Genomic DNA, 22762 nt, shown 5'->3' with positions numbered 1-22762 from the left:
GTTCCAGATTGATCTCTAGAATGGTTGAATCAGTTCACAACTCCAACAATACATTAGTGTTCCAATTTTTCCACATCCTCTCCAGCATTTATCATTTTCCTGTTTTGTCTCCTTAGTCAATCTGACAGGTGAGATGTGTTACCTCAGAGTTGTTTTGATTTGAATTTCTCTAATTAATAGTGATTTAGAGCATTGTTTAATGCTTATAGATATCTTTAATTTCTTCCTCTGAAAAGTACCAGTTCATATCGTTCGACCATTTATCAATTTGGGAATGTCATGTATTCTTATAGATTTGGCACAATTCTCTGTATATTTTAGTAATGAGGGCTTTATCAGAGATACTGGTTATAAAAATTCTTTCCTTATTTTCCACTTCCCTCTTAATCTTGGTTACATTGGCTTTATTTGTACAGAAACTTTTCAATTTAATGTAATCAAAATTATCCATTTTGCATTTCATAATACTCTTTAACTCTTGTTTGGTCATAAAATCTTCCCTTCTTCATAAATCTGACAGATAAACATTTGTTGCTCTCCCAGATTGCTTATAGTATCAGTCTTTATACCTAGATCATGCACCCATTCAGACTTTATCTTGGTATATGGTATAAGATATTGTCTATGCCCAGTTTCTGCCATACTATTTTCCAGTTTTCTCAGATGCCAGGTGTATTAAAAAAAAGTATGATAGGCTTAAGGGGGAGAGGTTTTATTGCTACTTTTCTTAGTCTTCCACTTCAGTAAATTTTCTTGCTTTGGGGGTAATTTTGCCCTCTATTTGCCTTTTGAAAGATAAACTCATTGGTGGGTTTTAAGAACTGCATAGAATTATACCAGTGAAGACCTACAGAGTATATTGAAATGGCCTGCAAATGACTCACTGAAGGTCACTTTGGTGATGTGTGAGAGGTAGAATTGTACCTTCACATACCACAAAAGCAAAGTATATGACATTGTTCCTTTTTTTTTTCTCCCCCAGTCATTTGCATTATTTGTTTACTGAAATCAGATTTCAACTTTATGAAAACCTGTCTGGTCAGTGGGGAAATAGAAGGATAATGTAATCCATTTGCCCCAGCCCTGAACCTCTTGGGTGATTCTTAGTAGCCCTCTTGTTACTGATATTGTATTATGCCTTTACACCTACCTTCTTCTACTTATGTCCCATTGTAACATCTCATCATGACTGATATGTGACTGAGGTCTTAAAAACTAAGTAAGTGAAGTGATAGTTCCAGAAGATTCTGCCAAGCTGCAAAGGCTTTTAGCTCTGACCTGGCAAAAGAGTTTTTGTCCAATGACTAGTCTTTAATTAAGTATAGAGAAAGTCATTGTCCAAAGGCTGACCACCAAGTGGTGATTCTTCTTTTCTCTGACTATGGCAACACTTGAAGGAACTATGCTCAGAAGTAGATTGGTTGTGATCTCCAGTACAGAGAGATCAGTGAAGATGCATCTTAGAAATACTGAAGGATTAAAGTTTGCTAATGTTAACTGGAACCCTTTGAAGAATTTCATGTTTCTGTAGTGGATACATGGGACTTCCTTTCTCCCACTCCTCTCTCCTGAAGATTAGATTACAAAAAAATATAAATGGAATAAAAGACCATATCTGCAGTCTCTCCCCCTCTTCAATTTGTTCTCCCTGCAATCACTGAAATGACGTTCCTAAATGTCTCCTACTCAATAAACTCCAATGTCTCCCTATTAACTTTAGGATCAAATTAGAATTCATCCATTTGTCATTTAGAACCCTTAAACAATCTGGTTCTGATTGACCTTCTGATCTTCATTTTTACATTTCTGCCTTTTATACATGCCACAGTGCAGTCAAATAGGTCTTCTTGCTGCCCATTTGTAGCAGCAAGCACTCCAGCATCCCCAGGGTGGCTGACAACACAAGTTCTTAGATCTGCTTTTCTAAAGGAAAGCAACTCAAAATGGGTTAACAAGCTTACTTTAATCAACCAAACATACATTGTCTACCTAGTTCAGGGGAAAAAGATCAGCGCCCCAAACTTCAGAGTATACAGAGGTTACAAGCATAATTTACAAGAACATTTCAGCAGATAGGCTTCCAAACTGTCCAACCATTACATACATCCATACCTAATCCCAGTTACCAGAGAGGGAAGCATCAACATCTGGGTTTTCAAAGCTGGGGGGCTCTCAACGGCTGCCCAGAGTCTCATCTGATCGAATCACACAATACTTCTCAAAGTGAGCCCCAAAGCAAAGCCTCACATCAGGGCTTATATAGCCTTCTCTTGGCTCAGAGAATGTAACAACCTTCTTGACCCACTGTCCAATCACAAAGTATCTCCTGAAAAAGAAGCCTCCCACCCCAGGCTCCAGGTGCACTTAAGCCTAGGGGCAGGGAAGATCTAAAAAATTTACATTCCTATAACACCATTGCATGTCCTAGATTTGTGCCTTGGCAGTGGTCATGCATGGAATGCAGTCTTTCTCACCTCCACCTCGGAGAATCACTGGTTTCCTTTAAGGCATAGGTCAAATATTTCCTCTTCCAAGAGATCTTTCTTGACCTTCATCCCCATTTACTGGTTTCTATTCCCCATGACCTTATGTTTTTCACTTTATGAACATTTTATATATAAGGAGGCAAGCCTTGTTAATTGACACAAAGTACAAAAGTGAAAGTTCTCCACCCACAGTGTCTTAATTTCTTAAATCAAAAAGTCTTCTTTCTTCTTAGTTGGAGAAGTCCTTACCTCAATAATCTAAATATAAAGGTCAGAGTTATCCACCCCTAGGCCACATGATTTTCTCAGTTTGCATTAAATACCCAAGGAGAGGTATTTTCATCTTCACTCAAGGCAGGCTCTCAACATCCATGGTTCCTCTTTCATAGTCCCAGCTCCTATCCGTATCTATCCAACTGCCACCTGGGTTCAAAGGCAAACAGCTCTCAGTTCTTTGTCCAGCTTCTTGTACAGTTCCTGTTCCATATTTCAGCTCACAATGTCATCAAGTCCTTTACAGTTTCTGTTCCTGGGAAGAAAAAGCTTAACAAAACCATAATAACATTCAAGCACATTGGTGGCATCATCATCAATTCACTTTCTGTCTGAGAAATCAACAAAGACCTAATAACAAGTAAAATCAACAACACTGAGATAAAGTAACATCAAAACAAAAAAAGTACTGGCACCATAGTCATGCTTCCTCCCAGTTCTCCTTTCTTCTCATTTGTCAGTTCTTCTCAATCTTCTCAGTTCTTCTCAGTTCTCTTCTCAATCCTTAGCTCCTCAGCCTCCATGCTGCTTGCTCCCAAAAGTTCTGGCCTCTCTCAGCTTGGGCTTTTCCTTATACATGGTATTAGCTCCTCCCTGTTCTGCCCCTTCCTGTAACATGAACAAGTTTATCCCACTGTGGGATTCACAAGTTCTGGATCTTAATACTTGACACAATAATGAACTTGGAACAAGGTGCTAAGTATCTGTTTGATTGCAAATACAAGGGGCAGGGATCATCTTCAAATTCCCATTACAATTACAAATGTTGAATGCAAATAATAATATCTGCCCCTCCTATGCCAAAAAGTTCTGTCATAACATATGTGAAAGTTCTTAAAATATTGTAAAACTCCATACAAATTTTAGGATCATCATCATCATGAGATAACTATGTAGTATAGTATTTAAAGAGGTAGTCCTGGAGCCAGGAGGACCTAAATTCAAATGTGACCTATGGCTATAACTTTGTGACCCTAAGCAAGTCACTTACCCTCTCTGCCTCAGTTTCCTCAACTGTAAAATGGAGATAATAAAAGCACCAACCTCCCTAGGTTGTTGTAAATATCAAGTAAGTGAATATTTCGGAAGTGCTTAGGACAGTGCATTGCACTTAGTAGGTGTTCTATCAATTGTTAACTGTTATCATCATCACTATTATTATTATTATTAAATTAGAATTGTGGTTTATCTTTTTCAGTAGATACAGGTTCTGATAAGGAAATTCTTCTATTATTGCAAATAGGCAGCCTCTCTGCAACTTATAGTCTTAGAGAAGAGACTGCAGGAACCCAGAGACAAGTGCCTTGCAGGGGGTGGGGGGAAGAGGGTCACAGAACCAATGTGTGTTTGAGGTGGCACATGAACTCATGTCTGGCTGAGGCCAGATCTCTATCCAATAAGCTATATTGCTCTCATTCTAGAGGTCTGTATATCTTCGTTTCCTTAACTTGCTCTTTTGTTATCATTGCTCCCCACTTATCTAAATGCTGATAAATATACTGGCACTAATGATCTATTCCTTTCTTTTCTTTGGAGAGAACTTCACTTAAAGACTACTGGCAGCACAGTGGATAGAACATCAGGTCTGGAGTCAGGAAAACCTGAGTTCAAATCTGGTCTTAGACAATTTCTAGCTGAATGGTCCTGGATGAGTCACTTAACCCTATTTGCCCCAATTTCCTCACCTGTAAATGAGCCGAAGAAGGAAATAGCAAAAACTATTCCAGCATCTTTGTCAAGAAAATCCCAAATGGGATCTTGAAGAGTCAAGCACAACTGAATAACAACAAAACCTTCATTTCTCAGTGGCATGCTAGTTTGTTGTAATGTGGCTTGAAAAAGAACCTCCCTAGCAAGAATGCAAATACTACAAGTCTTTTTCAAACTCTTCTCCTTGGAAATCTTTTACCTATTCAAGAACATATTATTTCCAGTTACCACAATGGATGTGACATCTTTAAAGGCAAGTCCAGGAACAGCCCTTTAGGATGAACTATCAGGTATGAAATGAGAAATTGTCTCACACTGACACGAGTGACTGCTACTACAATCACCAGGCTTGCTTTTATTAATTAAAAAAAATAATTAAATGTAAAACCTGCATTGGTCTTAAAAATGTGCTCATCTGTTTACCTTTAATTCCATATAGATTGAAAATGAGTTGACATTAATTAAGCTTGAATTTATAGTTAGTTTTCATTTCAGATTTTTTTTCTACCAGAAATGTGTGTATAGATCGGTTCTTAGTCTTATTCAGGAATAAGTACCTTATTTAATAATAGCAAGAAATTACATCAATTATTCAGAGAAAAGACTATCATTAGCTCATGACCATGTATACAGCAAAGTGTTATCTTAGAGAGTTGAAGGGGATAGGCAAAGACAAAATTTCACTGGTGATACTTGTTTTTCTATTTTTCACAATTCCATTATACTTTGAAAATCTAGCTCTATGTGTATGTGTATACACACATGTATATATTTATGTATGTATATTCATACACACATATATCAAAATAACTGGGAGGGCTTAGAATATCTAAGCAGATAGTACCAGTTCCTCGCTGAATGAATGGACCTTGCTAAATAAAACTAGTTGCAAAGATCTTTCTCAAATCATTTGACTCAGGTGGGATTTACTGACTGTTTTTTCAGGGTTCTTGAAGCTGTGCAGAATGACCTATTTCTAACAAAATTCCACAAATGGCTGAATTATCTTAAATGGGGCCTGTTGAAAATAGGCCACCCTCTGTGGAGACCTCTAGTACAAGCATTTTCTAACTAGCATCTTCAAATATATTATTATGGCCCGAGTCTGTTTGAGCCCTGCCACATGAGAGTTTGAAAGGGAGTGCTGTCTTTGTAGCCCGGGTCACACGTGACCAAATTAAATTGGCACACTTTGCGAGGACATAGCCCTTGTGTTCCTGGCGGTGCTAGCCTGGCAGATAACTCAGAGAAGAAGGCTCAGCTGTCACTCAGTGACCCATTAACTCGGCTGTTCCATCCTGCAGTGTCAGATTCCTCTCTCTCAGAGACAGTGCTCCCTGGGGATGATGCATACCTGCAGGAATGAAAGAAGGCCAGTGGTGACAGCAGCACTATCAAACAGAGAGCAAACAACTCAGCAAGACTCAGGAATTCTAACACCAGAATTTTAAACGCAGAGAAAAGTCGCAGCCTGTGGTGAGAGCTGGAGGATCCAATTTGAGGAGGTACAGCAACTTTTAACAAGCTCTTTTCTTCAAACGAAGTGAACAAAATAACACCTGTAACTCAGCACAGCATGAAGGACAGCTGTTGTGAGTGAGTAATAAGAAAAATTACATCAGTAATGGTGGAAATTGGGTCAGATCCCTTGTTCTTCAGATGTCCAGATCCAGATTTCTGATAGGAGTAGAAAGAAAATGAAGTGTGTAGGTTAAAGCCAATGTCATACAGTTCGAGTCAAGAGAGACCTAGATTTTAATCACATATATGATACCAGTTGTGTAGCTATGGATAAACCACCTAATCTCTCCATTCCTCAGTTTCCTCATCTATAAAATGGAAATTGATTATGGCTACATTACCTTATTGCTTAAATATTTGTTGTGAGATAAAGTGTGTAAAGTGATTTTTAACCCTTGAAACACTAAGATAAATATCAGTTACAATCATCATAACCAAAGGGAACAGTCTATTTGATAGTAGCATTTTTATGTATCAGGTACATCCCACTAGTGGCATATTGGGTAAATAAATGATATCAATAAATCTCTGTGGCTCATCACCCACGGTTTGATGGTTTGGGGGTTTGAAATATCACCAGTGAGGACTTCCTGGAGTGTTGCCAAAGTGGCAGTGTAGAAAGCATTCAGCTGAGCTCTCTCAACATTCCCCTCCAAATAACTTTAAAATAATACCTCAAATCAAATTCTGGCATGATGAAGTAAAAAAAAAAAGGTCAGAGTGAGATAATCTTCCAGCCTAAGACAACATAGGAGATCAGAAAGAGAGATCTGTGAGGGGAGGTGGAAGCTGGCCCCAAGAAAGACCAATGGTGGGATGGGACTAGGTGTTGCTGACAGAAGCAACAGCAGCTTTGGAAGCTCTCAAGCCAGAAATGGAGTGGGGAGGGGGAGACCTGGGAACTGGTAAGAAAGAGATTTCAAGGGACCCCTGGGCTAGTAAGGGAAGCTGGATCAGACTCGGCAACTCCATTGCCTATACCCAATTAGGGATTATAGTTCAAGGGCAGAGAGGAGCACTTTTTGTCAAGAGACAGTAGAAACCCAGAGGGACAGTATCTCTTCTAGTCCTAAGGGATCAGGGACTCTTCTAGATTAGGACCAAGAGAACAGTGACCACACCTCTTCCCAGATGAAATCACATTGGAAGCATCAAAAACTTCTAAACCCCCTAGAACTAGCTCTGGAGACAGCAGTGTAAAAAATGGGAAGCTTGAGACAGTGCACTTCCTTTACCCCACTGGGAACAGAGCCCAATATTAATCTAAAGTTTCATATCAAGAGATGTCACTAATGCCTATGATCAATGACCTTTATAAGTTGTACTCTATTTGCAAATGGAGTGAGTTCAAGGTCACTCCTCAAAAATTTTCCCCCTTGATACTCATTAGGGGAAAGAGAAAAATAAGTATGTGTGCCACTCATGTAAGACATTTATGTACATATGGATGGCATAAAAGTAGCTTGGGAGAGATATAGTTATATAATATCTGAGATCTGGACTTCCTCTAAAGAGGAGGAAGGAAAAAAGACCTCTTAAAGCATTCTCTGTGGGTATTGTATCCTGCAATGACTGAGAGGGGTACCAAACTGGAATTATATCTGTTCTAGGGGCATATAGGTTCAGAACAAAAGGCTGCTTCCCTAGTCACTATCCTTTAAAAAGGGAAGGGTTACTCCAAACTTACACTCACCAGTTTGTCCCTTACAAAATGCTAATTACACAAAGGACCATCACAAATAGTGAAGAGAGAGTAAACCCATTTATCTAAGTAAATAGCCAACAGAAATTGAAAAAAAAAAAGAGTTATAAAGATTAGAATATACCAGAAAACAAACAGTCAATGGACTCTAGAATTTAGATAGCTTAATTGAAACCCAGAAAGAAACCCCTATCTTATTGCAAGGGAAATTCAATGAATTTTCAGACAGCCAGGTAGTGGAGTGAAGAGAATTAGGAATTCCTAGAATTAGGAAGACAAATTAAAATCTGGTCTCTAACTGTTATGACCCTTGGCAAGTCTTAAGGCACTTAAACTCTGTTTTGCTCAGTTTCCTTCACTGTAAAATGGGCTAGTAACAGAACTTATCTTGGAAGGGGATATTTGTGAAGATCAAATGAGATAATATTTATTTATTTATTTATTTTTGCTTTTTGGAAAGCAATTGGAGTTAAGTGACTTCCCCAAGGTCACATGGCTAATTTTTGTGATGCGATAGTATTTATAAAGTGCTTAGCATAGTCCCTGGTAAATAGGAGGTGCTACATAAATGCTTATTTCCTTCCCTTCCCCTTCCCTGAATTGTCTAGGGAAGCAAGTTGGAAATAAGAGACATGTCCAGGATCTTTCTTCCCTCATCTGTCCGTGGCTTCCAAAATCTTTCTTTCCTTATTTTTCTGGAGTTATTCCTTAAGAGAGTCTGGCACTGGAAGAAAAAAGAATACCTCTTCTCTTCCAAATTCTCACACTAATCCTAAAGCACACACACAGCATTATATTAGTATTCTCTCCACCAATTAGGATATTGCCCTGGAATATGCAGTGGAAAACAAAATGCCTCATACTTCCTTTAAAATATGGATTACATGAAAATCCTTTGCTCACCTTTACTTATCCATGGTTATGATGGAAATAAATGTCAGTGGCCATATACATAAATTCTAGGGAGAAAGCTTATCATACGCTAGGCTAAAAGCAATCCTTAAAGGTATACTTGAGGAAAACCACAACACCTTTACATCATTTCCTTCTTCTAGATCTCCTGGAAATAAATGGTAGATAGAACAGACTTCCCTTGAGAGTCTGGTAGATAGAGTCTAGAATATACTCAGAAACTGCTCACAGCCTGCAGGACTTTAATGTGCTTCCACCCATTTCCCTGGCCCATAACAGGACAACAGGGAGTTCCAGAGTTCTCCATCTTCTTTTTTTTTTTTTTCTCATCTCTTCATCTTCAAAAATGTCTTGAAGTTCTTTCAAAATCAACGAAACTTGATTTCCCATTTAATGTTGGCCTGTGTCTATGACGTAGATTTATATAATAAGGTCTGCATTCATAGGGATTCTCAACTTATAAGTATAGTCATAAAATGATAAATGTTTATGCTCCCATGTAGGGAGCATACCTCTCTATCAATGGTCTATGAGGAGATAGTAAAGATACCTCTCTCCCATGTGGCTGTCATTGTGCACTCATGCCAAAAACAAAGGAATACCCAGCAAGGTAAAGGTCAACCACAGATCTTTAGGAAAAATAACAATAAATCATCAAATGTATTATTTCCCAGCATAAATTTAAGAAAAACACAAGTTGAATCAAGAACAGCATGGAATAAGAACTGCCTTGTTTCTCTCAGGTGTCTCCAAAATACAATACAGTCACACACACTTCCAACTTGTCCATTTAGATAGATGTTGGCTCTTATAATCTTAAAGAAGCTAATTGCAGATGTGGCAAAACAATCAACTACAGCTTTGTGGTTGTTTTGTTACCACAAGATAGTTGACACCTCCCCTTTCTCTCAATTTTCTTCAGAAGTTCCTTGAACTGCTTTTACCATGCATGAAAAATCTCTAATGCCCTCCCCCAATCTTGGAAAGCAGATTTAATCAATAGGATTTGAAGTTGGGTCATGCAAAAATCATAATTGGGCTGCCCAATCAAAGTCATGAACACCTCAGAGCAGAGTAATTTTGCTAAGCTAAGGAAGACCAGAATTCCAGAATTCAGGTTTAAAAGTCACAGCCTGAAAGATCAGTCCACAAATTGGAACACAATGAGAAAGGTAAATCATCAGCATAGAAGAGGACCATAAAGACTTTACAGCAACAGGTGGTGTCTGATTCTGGGCTGCAGTTCCTAATTTCTGTATCTATTTGATGGAATCTTGATACAATGAGAAAAAAGGCAGGTTGCATGTATCCCTGTAACGATCATAGTTAGAATGAAGTCAAAGTCAAGGCTAAGTCAACAACTGGGAAGGAAAATCTCCATTGCTGTGAGATGGAGATATAAATTGTACAGGTTATTTCTCCTACAGAATGACAAATCTAAAACACATTCACCGTCCATAAGAGTAAGCCTTAGATTTGACCAAATAGGAAAGTCTGAATGGCATCTGTAATTTATATTTTTCTCCAAAAAGAACATGCGTTTTAGTTTCTCATAACCTTCTCTACCTAAAGTTAAGCAGCTCTCTTTTATCCACCAATGTGCCTAAATGAGGGACATAAAAGACTCCTATTTTTGTCAAGTAGGACCATATGTGAAGTTAGGGCTCTAGAACGTGGAACTCTCCAACTTATTTGTGTGGTTCTGGAAGGCAACCATGATATCAGGAAGATGGTGACATAACTTGTAAATGAAGGGGATTTGAGTGAGGGAGGACTGTACAAAGTCACCAGCCTTAGCTTCTCCTCCAGAACCATACGAGTCCAGTGGCCAAGTGTGTTCTAGACCTGCAAAAAAATTTTGCCTCCTGATTTTGACTCCTGAGTGTGGAAATTCATTTTACTTGTTTATCTTGGCAATACTTCTGTGATTTAGAGGTTTTGAGGGTCATTTGGGACAATGAAAGATAAAATGACTTTCCCAGGGTTACCTGGGAATTAGTGGGGAAGCTGTAACCTGGAAGCTACGTGTGGCCCTCTAGGTCCTCAAGTGCAGCCCTTTGACTGAATCTGAACTCTGCAGAACCAATCCCCTTAATACAAGGATTTGTTCTGTAAAACTTGGACTCAGTCAAAAGACAGCACCCAAGGACCTAGAAGGCCAAATGTGGCCTCAGGGCTGCAGGTGCCCCACCCCTGCACTAGGCCATGAAGCCATTTGTTGCGTAATAATAACATTTTTGTATTGAATTGCTTCAATTCTTTCTTTTACCACTTATTCTTAGGTCTTTTTTATTGGATATAGCAAAGGTTTAAATTCAGAGTTTTGGGACTACTGCATGCTCCATGTTTTGGAAATTATTATTTTTTGCATAATCCATCAAGAAAAGATAAATGACTCTCTCGTGCTATAGTATGAAAAGGAGAGATGGAAATGGTCAACTCAGGTTATACACAGAAAAGAAGATAACCCAGGTTGCAAAGACTTTCAGTACAATCAAGGCAGTGAATATAATACTTCCCTTTTGAATGGCCAAAAATGCCTTAATCTGAATAACTGGCAAGAGAAGGAGGTTCCAATATAATCCCCATGACCTCTGGGACAATGAACATGAGCTCAATTAGCTTCTGATGTTCTATTTAGAAATCACCATTTTTAGGCTGCAGTGTTTTGGCAGTCAAACTTTGGAAAGACTAAAAGAAGGAAAACATTGCCTTTGTTATTTCCACAGCCTCCTCTCAGCTTTTTGGGACTTGTTGCCTCATGGAATATTATTTTGCTACAAAAAAAGGAGGGGAGGAGGGAATAATTATTTTAATAATATTTCAGGGAAGGAAGTGCTATTTATTTGATTTTGCTGGAACATTTTTATCAGCATATTACTAAATTGATACTGTCACGTGAGAACGCATATAATTTGCTCTCATTAGAGGCTCATAGGAGCACGGAGGGAGCCAAGAGAATCAAAATTATTGATAGTAGCAGCAGTAATACAGTGAGCCATCCATCCTTTCTTTGGTGGAGGGGTGGGGAACCTGAGGCCTTCAGGCCACAAGTGACCTTCTCCACTTAAGGACCTTGAAGGCCACATGTGATCTGAAGGTCCCAGGTTTCCCACCCCTGTGTTTGGTGGAACCAAACGAGAAGAATTTAGATATTTGGGGGAATTTCCAGTCCTCTTCTCAGTGAAGCATTGTATTTCTTTTTTCTCTTTCCCCCTTAATGGCAACAATAATGACTCAATTTTTTTACACTATTTAAAGTTATTTCCTCAAAGCAACTTGTTGAGGTAGAGAGGACAAACATTGCTTTCCTATTTGCGACTCAACTTTTTATTTTTTGGAATAATAGGGAACTGCCACTAAAGAAATTCTCTTTCTCCCTCTCAATGCAGAGTGGAAACTTCTGTGGACCATGCAATTATAAAGTACCTGAGTCATTAAGAGGTTCAAAGACTTGTCCACAGTCATTAAGAAGGGATTTAATCACATGCTTTCCTCACTCAAAGCTCTACTCTCTATTAGATACCTCATTTTACAGATGTGGAAACTGAGGATCAGAATGGGAAAGTGATTTTTTCAGTGTCATATAGCACATCAGTGTGGGAGTCAGGGCTCAAACCCAGGCCTCTTTGAAGACTTATTTCTTTACCATATACCTCTACATACAAAGGTCCAGAGGAAGCAAACTTCAAATTTCATGATTACAATTTCAAAGGAACTGGGATATCTCTGAGAGGTGTACTCCCTCCAATGACATAGACTGCGCCCCTTTTCACACATTAGCAAGTCTTTTTATGTGTTGTGTTAAAAAAAATTCATTTCAATATAATTGTTTTCTTTCATAATCCCAGTGTTACCATAGAGCTTGGCACATAATAAATGTTTATTGATTGATTAATTCTATGTATTTTAGTTTATTCATTTAAAAACATAATTCTGAACAGAGATCCATGTGTTTCTGCAGAGTGGCAAAGGCAGCTGTGGAACCAAAAGAGGTTAAGAATCTCCAGTGAGGGGGAGGGAAGAAAAATAAAAAGAAATTTACATGACAAATGAATTATATATTTAAAAGAAATAGCAAATTGTACATGATCGATTTGCAGCTTCATGTGCGAGAATCATCTTTTTTATTATTCTACTATATTATCGAAATGCTTGTTTTATTTCATAAATTAAAAATAAAATAAAGTTTTAAGGCAAAGAATAGTGAGAATTCCTTAGGTTTTCCCTTTTTTTTTTGTTTGTTGTTGTTCAGTCATGTACGACTCTTCCTGACCCCATTTAAAGTTTTCTTGGCAGAAATGCTGTAATGGTTTTTCATTTCCTTCTCCAGTTCATTTCACAGATGAGGAAGCTGAGGCCAAGAGGGTTAAATGACTTTCCCAGGGCCACACAGCTAGTAAATGTCAGAGATGGGATTTGACCTTTGGAGGATGAGTTATCTTGAGTCCAGGCCCAGTGCATTCTTCATTGTTCCACCTAGATTGTTTCACATCTACCATGGGGGATATTTGGTAATCCAGAAGAAGCAATGCTTTTGGAAGATCAAAGAGTTTCAGCCAAGTAGATTATTCCCCTTGCCTGGAATACACTCATTTCTCATCTCAATTTTCCTCATATTTCCTATTTCTCTCCTTCAGGGGTTTCATTTTTCAGGCACCTTTGCCCACGAGCTGTTCCTCCTTGTTTTCCATCCTCTGCGCTCCCCAAACTTCCTTTAAATAGTGCATAGGTGCATCGTCCTACGCCTTTCTCCCCTCTTCCCCACCTCCCCATTTCTTAGGACTCTATCTCTTGTAATTACTTTATGTTCAAGGTTTATAATGCTGCCTCTTTCTTATGAGTGGTTTGGTTACTGAAAGAGGCAAAAAATGAACGTTTTTTTATTGAATAAAATAAATCAACAGAGTGAAGGAAGATACTGGCCCTTTGCTTGTGAACGGTTTGGTTGCAAAAATGGTCAGAAAATGAATTTATGTTTTTGAAAAATCAGGAAAGTTTGAAGATCTTACAATAAATAGGATATAGCAGAGCTGGATGGGAGGGCACTCAGGAACCATGAAGCCAAACCTTATCACTTTACACAAGAGAAGTTCAGTAACTTATCCAAAGTCACCTAGTTAGTGAGAAGTGAAAGTGGAGTTGGGGTTCCGGTGCCTCAAAAGCCAGTTAACTTTCTACTATTGTAAACCCTTTCTAATCCCAGGAGAATGAAAACTCCTGAGGACAGGGATTATCTCTTTTGTTCTTGTGACTTTTCTATCCCCTTAGGCACCAGTTAAGTGACCTACACAAAGTGGTTGTTAATGCTTGATGCATATCAGCTTGGCCAGAGTGCTTAGAGCACTGGGCCTGGATGACCAAACTTCCTGAGTTCAATTCCAGCTTAAGACACTAGCTGTGTGACTGGTCAACCCACTTAACCCTGTTTGCCTCAGTTTCCTCATTTGTAAAATGAGCTGGCAAAGGAAATTGCAAGCCACTGTAGGATCTTTGCTAAAAAAAGAAGGGTCTCTGGGGACTGAATAACAATGATACTTGCTGAATTCAATTGAATCCAATAATTTTGTCTAGTTAGTTATTTCTCCCCTAGGTATTTAAGACTTTTTGCTTCCTTTCTAAGCAACCAATTTTACATATCCCTTTAATGAACGTTATTACTGGTCTATTACCCCTACTCCTATCATGATCTTTCAGAATTTGAGAGAACAGTGAGTAGAGGGCTAGATTTGGCATCAGGCAGACCAGGATTCAAATCCCACCCCAGATACTGACTAGCAATGAGACAATGTGAAAACAATTAACTTCTCTTGGTTTTCAGAGTCTCGCCTGTGAAGTAAGGTGGCTAGACTGAATGGTTTCTGATGCTATCATCCTATGGATTTGAATCATTCCAAGATGCTAATTGGTCACCTAGCATGACTCCTTGGCAATATGGGATCTTAAGTCCCTCACTCAGTACATCAATAAAAATATTAATGCCCATTGGAAGTACTAAACAACTTCCCTCCCTTCCTTCTTTGAGAGAGTCAAGGAGAGGATTCTGGCAAGATGTCAGAGTAGGTCAGAAAATTCCAAGCTCTCACTATTTTCCCCTACAAAAGAGATAAAATAGCACCTTAGGGCAACCAAAGTGCTGGTAAAAATAAGTAAGAATAGGGGCACAACAGAGGTCTTCCCAGGGCAATTTGAGAAGATCAGAAGAAACAGTATAGGATAAGGTTTAGTCCCCCTGAAGAGTAAGCACCTCCAGCATTTAACAAGTGGCAAGCCCTGGGGTTAGTTGGTTTGAGAGGCTGCCTGGGCTCTAGCCACTAGAACTTTTACCCCGATAGTGAGGGAAGTTGGGCATCTGAGCCTGGGAAGATTGAGGAAACCTCTGCTGACCAGGAATAGCTGGTGACAGCCAGACACAGCTGTGCTTTGGAGAGTTGTGGGGGTAAGAAGGAACCAGTTCATGCAAGGTGAATGCAAAAGCAGTGGGGCAGGGATGCCATTGACTGTGGTCACTTACAGGAAGTTGGAGATTTGACATTGGTTCCAGGCTAGAGAGAGAACTGAAGATCTAGAGCAAGAGGCTCCATTCCCCATAGCCCAGGGCTAGAGGTGATTACAAAAATTCAGCTATTACCATAAAAAAAAAAATGCAAAGGCATAGGAGAAATAATTCAACCATGGAAAGCTATTACGGAAACAGAGAAGACAAGGGTTCATCTTCAGAGGAGGATGTTGAAGCAAAGAAATCTCCAAAGAGTAACGGTCAAATGATCACCTACACAAAGAGTTCATAGAAAATCTTTAAAAAGACTTTAAACACCAAACGACAGAGATGGAGGAAAAACTTAAAAAAAAAAAAAAGAATTCAAGGAGATCCAGCATCTTAAGGAAGAAAATGACACCTTGAAAATTAAAATTGGGCAAGTTGAAGTCAGTGAAATTATAAGAGATCATGAAATAAACAAAATATCAATAATGAAAAAATAGAAGAGAAAGTAGAACATCTTGTAAGGAAAACAACAGATTTGGAGAATAGATCAAGAAGAGAAAACACAAAAATAATAGAACTAAATGAAAATTATGATAAAAAAAAGAATATTGATACAAGGAATAATCAAAGAAAATTGTCCAGAAGCATTAGAACAAAGGGAGGCAGTAGAGAAAAAAAATCTATCAATCACCACTTAAAAGAAACCTTATGAGGAAAAATCATAGGAACATCATAGTCAAATTCCAAAACCCCCAGTTAAAGAATAAAATATTAAAAACAATAAGAATAAAATAATTTAAATATGATAGTACCACAATTAGAATCACAGAAGACCTAGCAGTGGAGACATTAAAAGACTGTAGGTCTTGGAACACTATATATTGAAGAGCGAAAGAATTGGGGCTTTGGCTGAAAATATCATACTCAGAAAAGTTAAGCATAATCCTGAATGAAAAAAAAAATGGATATTTGATCAATTGTCGTCCTTTGAAGACTTTGTTAAAAAATTTTTTTTTAAACCTGAACTGAATAGAAGATTTGACATATAAGAGCCAAGAGAAATATAAGGTACACACCAAAGACTGATTATAAGGGATTCAACAAGGACAGACCTTTTACTTTTTATATATGTAAAATATAAAACATATGTCTGAGATTCTTATTAATAAGCATATAGCTCATAAGAAAGATTGGGGCAAACCTGAGTATGATATGAATTTAAAACATAAAAACGTGTGATATGAATTTAAAACATAAAACCATTTAGGAGTAATTATTTTATTCAAATTGAGGTGCAAGAGGAAGAATCAATACAGAGGAATTATATGGTGGAGGAAGTAGTTCTGATAACCAAATTTCATCAGGAATGGGTTTAAGAGGGAACTATATATCTATATGAATATCAATATCTCTATATATCTATCTATAGTTTGGAAGAGTATAAAAGTCTTCTAAATTCAGAAGAAATAAAATGGTGGGGGGTGGGGGAAGTATAAGGGAGGAATCTTTAGAGGGAAGGGTGAGGGAATAGGTAAAAGGGGGGTATAGAAGAGTATTTAAATTTATGGGAATGGAAGGATAGTGGAGGGATCCTTGGAGGATAGGCAAGTAATAGAAGGGCAAGGCAGACGGTAGAAGTAAAATAGAGGAGGCAGAATAAACATAAAAAAAAATCAGGAGTAGAATTTGTTTGGGAAAGTATACGTCCATATATGTATGTATATATGTAAAATGTGTGTGTGTCTATACCTATAGAGAAATATACCCAAACTTAATTGTAGTCTTCTGGGGGGGGTGGGGAGGGAGTAAAAAAAAGAACAAAGTAAAAAAGTGCACAGCAGAGAACAAAAGAAAACTTACAAGGAAGCAAACCAACATGGACAATTATCAACACAACATGTAATATTTATCATATAGGCTTTCTTGAAATGAAAATTTATTGTTACATATTTTGAATTCTCTCTTATGTTCTACTATGCACATGACACTTTTTTTCTTTCTTTGTACTTAAGTTTCAATGTTTAAGTTTATGATATGTTTTTGTTTCTTTTCTCTTTTCGCTTTCTGATGTTTGAGTCTAAAATAAAATTAAAAAAAGAAAAAAATAGGGGAAGAGTGAGGGGCCTATGGGCATGAAACTTTATATGTGATGTCAAACTTAGTTGATATATTGGTTACTTTTGCTGAACTGCTTTTTATTCCTTTTCCTTTTCTTATTTTTCATTATAAGAAATGACTCTCTAGGTAGAAGAGGAAGAGGGATATTTTGGGAAATAAAGATGATGTAAAAACAAAAATATAAAATTTTTTATGAAAAATGTTACAGAATACATAGTAAAATATAAATTGTATATAAAATGCTGAGTGGTTGTAGTCATTAGTATCATTCAGATAGTGTTTTCATTTCAACATCTTTCTAGTAATTACTAAATCACAGACCTCAAATAGTTGGAAGGTCCATGAGTTGCATCCCCAATGTAATACCTATGGGTGTTAATCCAGCCTCTGCTCAAATGTTTCCTGAGGTAGTACATCCAATTTGGTGAGCTCTAATTGCTAGGAAATTTTGCTTTTTATTTTCTTCTAACATTGGACCTAAATATACTTCTTGGTTACTTTAGCTTGCTATGCTTTATGCAGTCAAACAGATCGTCTTTTCAAAATAACACTTGTGTTATATTACATATACATATATATAATTATATAGATTTTATATATACATGTTATATTGTTATTTAGCACCTTATATAATAATAACCTTCAAATACACTAAGGCAGCCATCAGTTATCGTCTTCCCAACCCCTACCCTATTTCCAGTCAAATCTGTTTGTCTCTCTCTCTCTCTTTCTTTCCCTCCCTCCCTCGATCCCTCCCTATCTCCCTGCCTCTATTCCTCTCTATCCTTCCCTTCATCTCTTTCTCTCTCACATTCAAAGTTTCTTTGAAATGATCCTCCAGCGACTTGGAGTCGAGAGTCTTCCCAGGTCTGACCTCCTTTGGACATCATTCAGTTTATTATTATCATTAAAATGCATCTCTGAAAACTGAGCATGTTACTCCAGGTCTTGCCCAAGTAGAGGCCAAAATAGAACAAGACAATTAATAACCTGTTCCTGGAAGCTACAGTTCTTTTAATGAAGAGAATTTCTACTATGAAATAGCATGTAGAGGGCTATTATGAAAATTTAGGATAAAAGATTCCATTAGAATTTAGAAAATAAGGACTCACAACATCTATCTAGCACAAAGTAGCTGAAACTCACATTGCTACCCTATTACATGTGTGTTCTCAGTGAGAAGTTTTGTTTCCTTTTTTGTTTGCCTTAATAAGGACTTTTCTCCAGCTCTAATCAAAATCAAAGGAGCAGGTGGCATCATCCTGTCAAAGTAAGGGAGTAGTCTTGTAAATTCTCGATTTATTAGCATTATTCATACCGTTTGTATAGTCAGCAGCCTTAGACTCTTTGCTGTTCACCATGAAGGCAGAAAAAGCGCATCCAGGCTTCAAAACCAATGACATGTTGCCCAATATTGAGTACTTCACTTTGGCACACAGAGAAACAGCCACTCCTAAAACTCAGCATGCCATTTTTTAATTCACACTTGTTTCCACATGAGGAGTCAAGCCAAAACAAACTACCCCTCCCTGCCATGCACCCTGGGAATAAGTGCCCTCCCAACTTTAATAATTATCTGACAAGGATGTTTTCCCTCCCCTCCTCCCTCCCTCTCCTCCCTCTTCCAGCCCTGAAAAGGGGTGGTGGCTTATTAGGACAGACTTGTGTTATTCTCTCTTATTTGCATAATTCACAGATGTCAACCTGTGGGCTCCACTGAACCCCATAGAATCACTGCTTTTGTTTCCTTACCAAGTCATTCCCTGTTCACAGCTGTAATTAGAGCTCCTAAAATTGTAAGGTGGAGACCAGCAATCAGCATTTTGTATAAATATAACATTTCTTTGTTAATCATATCCTTGGGTCAGAGCTGCCTTTGCCTTTAGAGTTCTGAGTGTGTGTGTGTCTTTTTGCAAGAGAGTACATGTGTTCGGAACAGTTGTATCTAATCTTAAGATATCTTAAAGAAATGGTGAGCAGATGTTGCAGTATCATTTGATTCATTAACATCCTTTAACAGTAGCAAATAAGAAATAGATAAGTATTAAGGGATAGATTTAACAGCTGGATGGTAAAAAAAAATAGAATCCATGGTCATATATCAAAATAATCATAGGAATTAACTGTTGACTGATTTCACATGTTACATTTCCCCCATTGGTGTGATTTTTTAAAAAGATGTTTCTTTTCCCACTTGACTTACACACAAAATCCACCCTCATTATTCAAATCTATGCACTACCATTAAATCTTTTAATTGTTCAGTCATTTTTCAGATATATAGGGAGAAAGATTGTTATGGATCATTTGAATTACATAAACAATTGAAATCATAGAATGATAAACCTCAAGCTGGAAGGAATCTCTGAGGCTAGAGTCCACGTGGTAATAATGATATGAAGTGAAACAAAGATTTCTGATAAAAGACACCTCAGATTTCTGATCAGAGTGGATAGCAATATTTTACACATCATCACACACAATTGATGGAAATATACAAACAGTATCAGGTATCATTGTACTTATTGTTTGTTGACCATAAGAAAGGGATTAATTTTATAATTCATAACACCATTTTAAAGTTTCTTCTCCATGATGTTTCCCATACATGTCAAAAACATGAAGGATTCCTTAAAAGATATAACAACAATCATAACTTTGATGACAATTTGATCATTAACAAGTGATATGTAAAACATGTAGATATATACTAGAAAATGATTCTTGCCTCTTTCTTGGAGCATGCTTTTATCAAAGTATATAAATTAAAGTGGTGAGATTTTCTTTGATTCTTCTATTTGTGGTTTACATTGGGCTACCAAGTCCTAGAACATGAAAAAAAAAAAACCCCAAATGAATCACAATCACAGAGTAGTGAATTGAATGGGATGAAGAAAGGGGACTTGATTGTCTTTTGGAAAACAGAGGAAACAAAAGCCTATGTGCACTTTTCCCTCTGGTTAAAAGATTCATATAAAAATTTATTAAAAAAAATTTAGGGGAGGCCAGGTAGCTCAGTGAGTTAAGAGCACCAGCCCCAGAGTTGGGATGACCTTGTATCGAACCTGGGCTCAGGCACTTAGCACCCACCCAGAAACACCTGGCCATGTAACCTTGAGCAAGTTACTTAACCCCAACTGCTGAGGGGAGGCCAGGTGGCTCAGCAAGTAACAGCACCGGCCCCAGAGTCAGAATGACCTGGGATTGAATCCAGGCTCAGATACTTATCACCACACCCAGAAATAACTGGCCATGTAACCTTGAGCAAGTTACTTAACCCCAATTGCTTTAAAAAAAAAAGATTCATATAAAATCAACAATTTCTTGTAATATTTAGGCTTTTTCTTTGAATATGTTTTTTTTTGGAAACTGGTGATTCTTAAACTTTGTGTTCTATCTTTCATGTCACTTGCTTTTGATCACATAGAACTCATATATTATTCTGATTTTTTTTCCTGTATTTTGACTTTGTTCCAAAAACTAATGTATCTTTTAATGGATGAGTTTCATTTCCTCTATATTTTTCTTGGCGTCCATGACTGTTACATGTTATTCTGAACCTGAATAACATGTAACAGTCATGGACGCCAAGAAAAATATGGAGGAAAATAATAAAAAAAATTAAATACTCTCATTTTAATTGTACTATTTCTCTTCCTTTAGTTATTTTTTCAGTCCTTCCAACCCTTCAGAGTCGTTGTGACCATATGGTTTTTGAAGGATTATTCTTTGTGTTTGCTTTCTCTTGGTTTTCTTTTACTCCATAATAGTTTTACATTGTATTTGGAGCTTGCCATTTCTTCATTTTCTCTTCTGGTTTTTCTGTGGTGATTTTCTTCCTTTATCTTCTTTAGTTCAGTACTTTAATTGACACATTTCTAGTTATTTTGAGGTGATGAACAAGAGCTATATTTATACACAAACTTTCCCTTAGCCAGCTTGTAGAACACCGCCTCTTCCATAAAAATGAATAATTTTCAATGATGAAAGGATTTGAAAAGAAGCTTGGGATATTGAAAAGAGATTTTAAAGTTGCCACTTGGTGATCACAGCTACCAGGGAGCCCGGGGCTTGTGGACATCTTGAACCTAGGAGTTCTGAACTACAGTGGGCTATGCTGATCAGATGTCTACATTAAGTGCAGCATTAATATGGTAAGCCCCCAGAACTATGGGGCCATTAGGTTACTGAAGGAGGAGTGAACTAGTCCAGGTCAGAAATGGAGCAAATCAAAGTTACAGTATTGATAAATAGTAGGATAATTTGTGGATACTCTAGCCTGGGTAAGATAGAAATCCAATCTTAAAAAAAGAAAGAAAAAAAAGAAAATAGATTTAAAATTAATGCTTTTTTAAGCATCTCATAATCCCAAATATTAGTTGATTTTTTTTTAGCAGAATAACCATGTGTCAGAACCAGAGGCTGTTCAAGAAACATCTGGTGTAAAGCAGAGAATTATCTTGCTGTTTTTTTTTATTTCTGTTGAGCCTACAGTATTTTTCCAGTTACCCAGGGTTGGAATTTCAGACTCATCTTTGATCTTTTTTTCTTTATTATCCCATAGATCCAATCACAGAATCACACAATTTGATATTTGGAAGAGACTTCAGCAGCTATCTACTCTAACCCAGTCTTCAGAGAACTGCTACTGTAATACCTCTAAGGTAATTCCCTATTCAAGAACAATGAAATTCACTAATTCTAATAATGGCTAACCTTTATATAATGCTTTACAAACGAGTCATTATCTCATCAGAGGTTCATAAAAGCCCATGGGGAAGGTACAATAGGTATTATAACTTCCACTTGAAAGATGAGAAAATAGGTTCAGAGAAATACAGATTTGTCTAGCTTAACATAATAAGTCGTAGAGGGGAGAGTAGAAATTATATTTCCTTGATTCAACTGTAGGGGAGGTCTAATCTTCTGGGGCACCATGTAATGGAAACTCCTTGAAGGCAGGCGTTGTCCCCTTTTTGTATTTGTATCTTTGTCCCCCAGTACAAAACCTCATGGCATTGTAAGGGATTAATAATATGCTTCTGGTTTGATGGATTATTCTACTCTACCATAGTGCTTCTCTCTACCCTGTTAAATTCCTCTTACAAGTCTCAATTATTCATATCATTCATTCAATGGATACTGATTGAAAACCCCACAAGTATTACTGTCTTAGGTGATAAGTGTCACTTATGTATGCACTTTAAAAAGGTAAAGCCTTAATTAAAATTGCCAGCAAAATAATTTGTAAGTCCAAATTCCTTAATCCAATTCAATTAATTTTTTTCTAAGTGATTAAGCTATTTTCACATATAATATCCTTTCTGTGCCCTTTTGCCCATCATACAAATTCTTATAGCTATTTTTTTTAGTTTGAGGGCAAAAACATTTGATACAAAGAACTTAAGATCAGGGGGTGGCAAGGTGTTGCAGTGAGTAGAGCACCGGCCTTGGAGTCAGGAGGACCTGAGTTCAGTCCCGGCCTCGGACACTTAACACACACACACACACACACACACACACACACACACACACACACACACAAACTAGCCA

At 37.5% G+C, this 22762-nt stretch overlaps 1 long non-coding RNA gene across 1 annotated transcript in view; it reads left to right on the top strand.

Annotated features, from left to right (window-relative positions):
* The first annotated feature begins 5737 nt into the window (after positions 1-5737).
* Positions 5738-22762, top strand: part of LOC138169656 (uncharacterized) — an 81773-nt gene continuing 64748 nt past the window's right edge. Inside the window, exons 1-2 of the long non-coding RNA XR_011170415.1 lie at positions 5738-6065; positions 21774-21873. This is a non-coding gene — a long non-coding RNA (uncharacterized lncRNA). The remainder of the gene's footprint in view (positions 6066-21773; positions 21874-22762) is intronic.

This window comes from Petaurus breviceps, unplaced genomic scaffold, assembly GCF_028583685.1.
Source record: "Petaurus breviceps papuanus isolate PSGF00001 unplaced genomic scaffold, PetGlider_PUasm1.0 126, whole genome shotgun sequence".
In the NCBI taxonomy this organism is placed as follows: domain Eukaryota; kingdom Metazoa; phylum Chordata; class Mammalia; order Diprotodontia; family Petauridae; genus Petaurus; species Petaurus breviceps.
The sequence above is the reverse complement of the archived record's forward strand: the minus strand, read 5'-3'. Positions and strand labels throughout refer to the sequence as shown.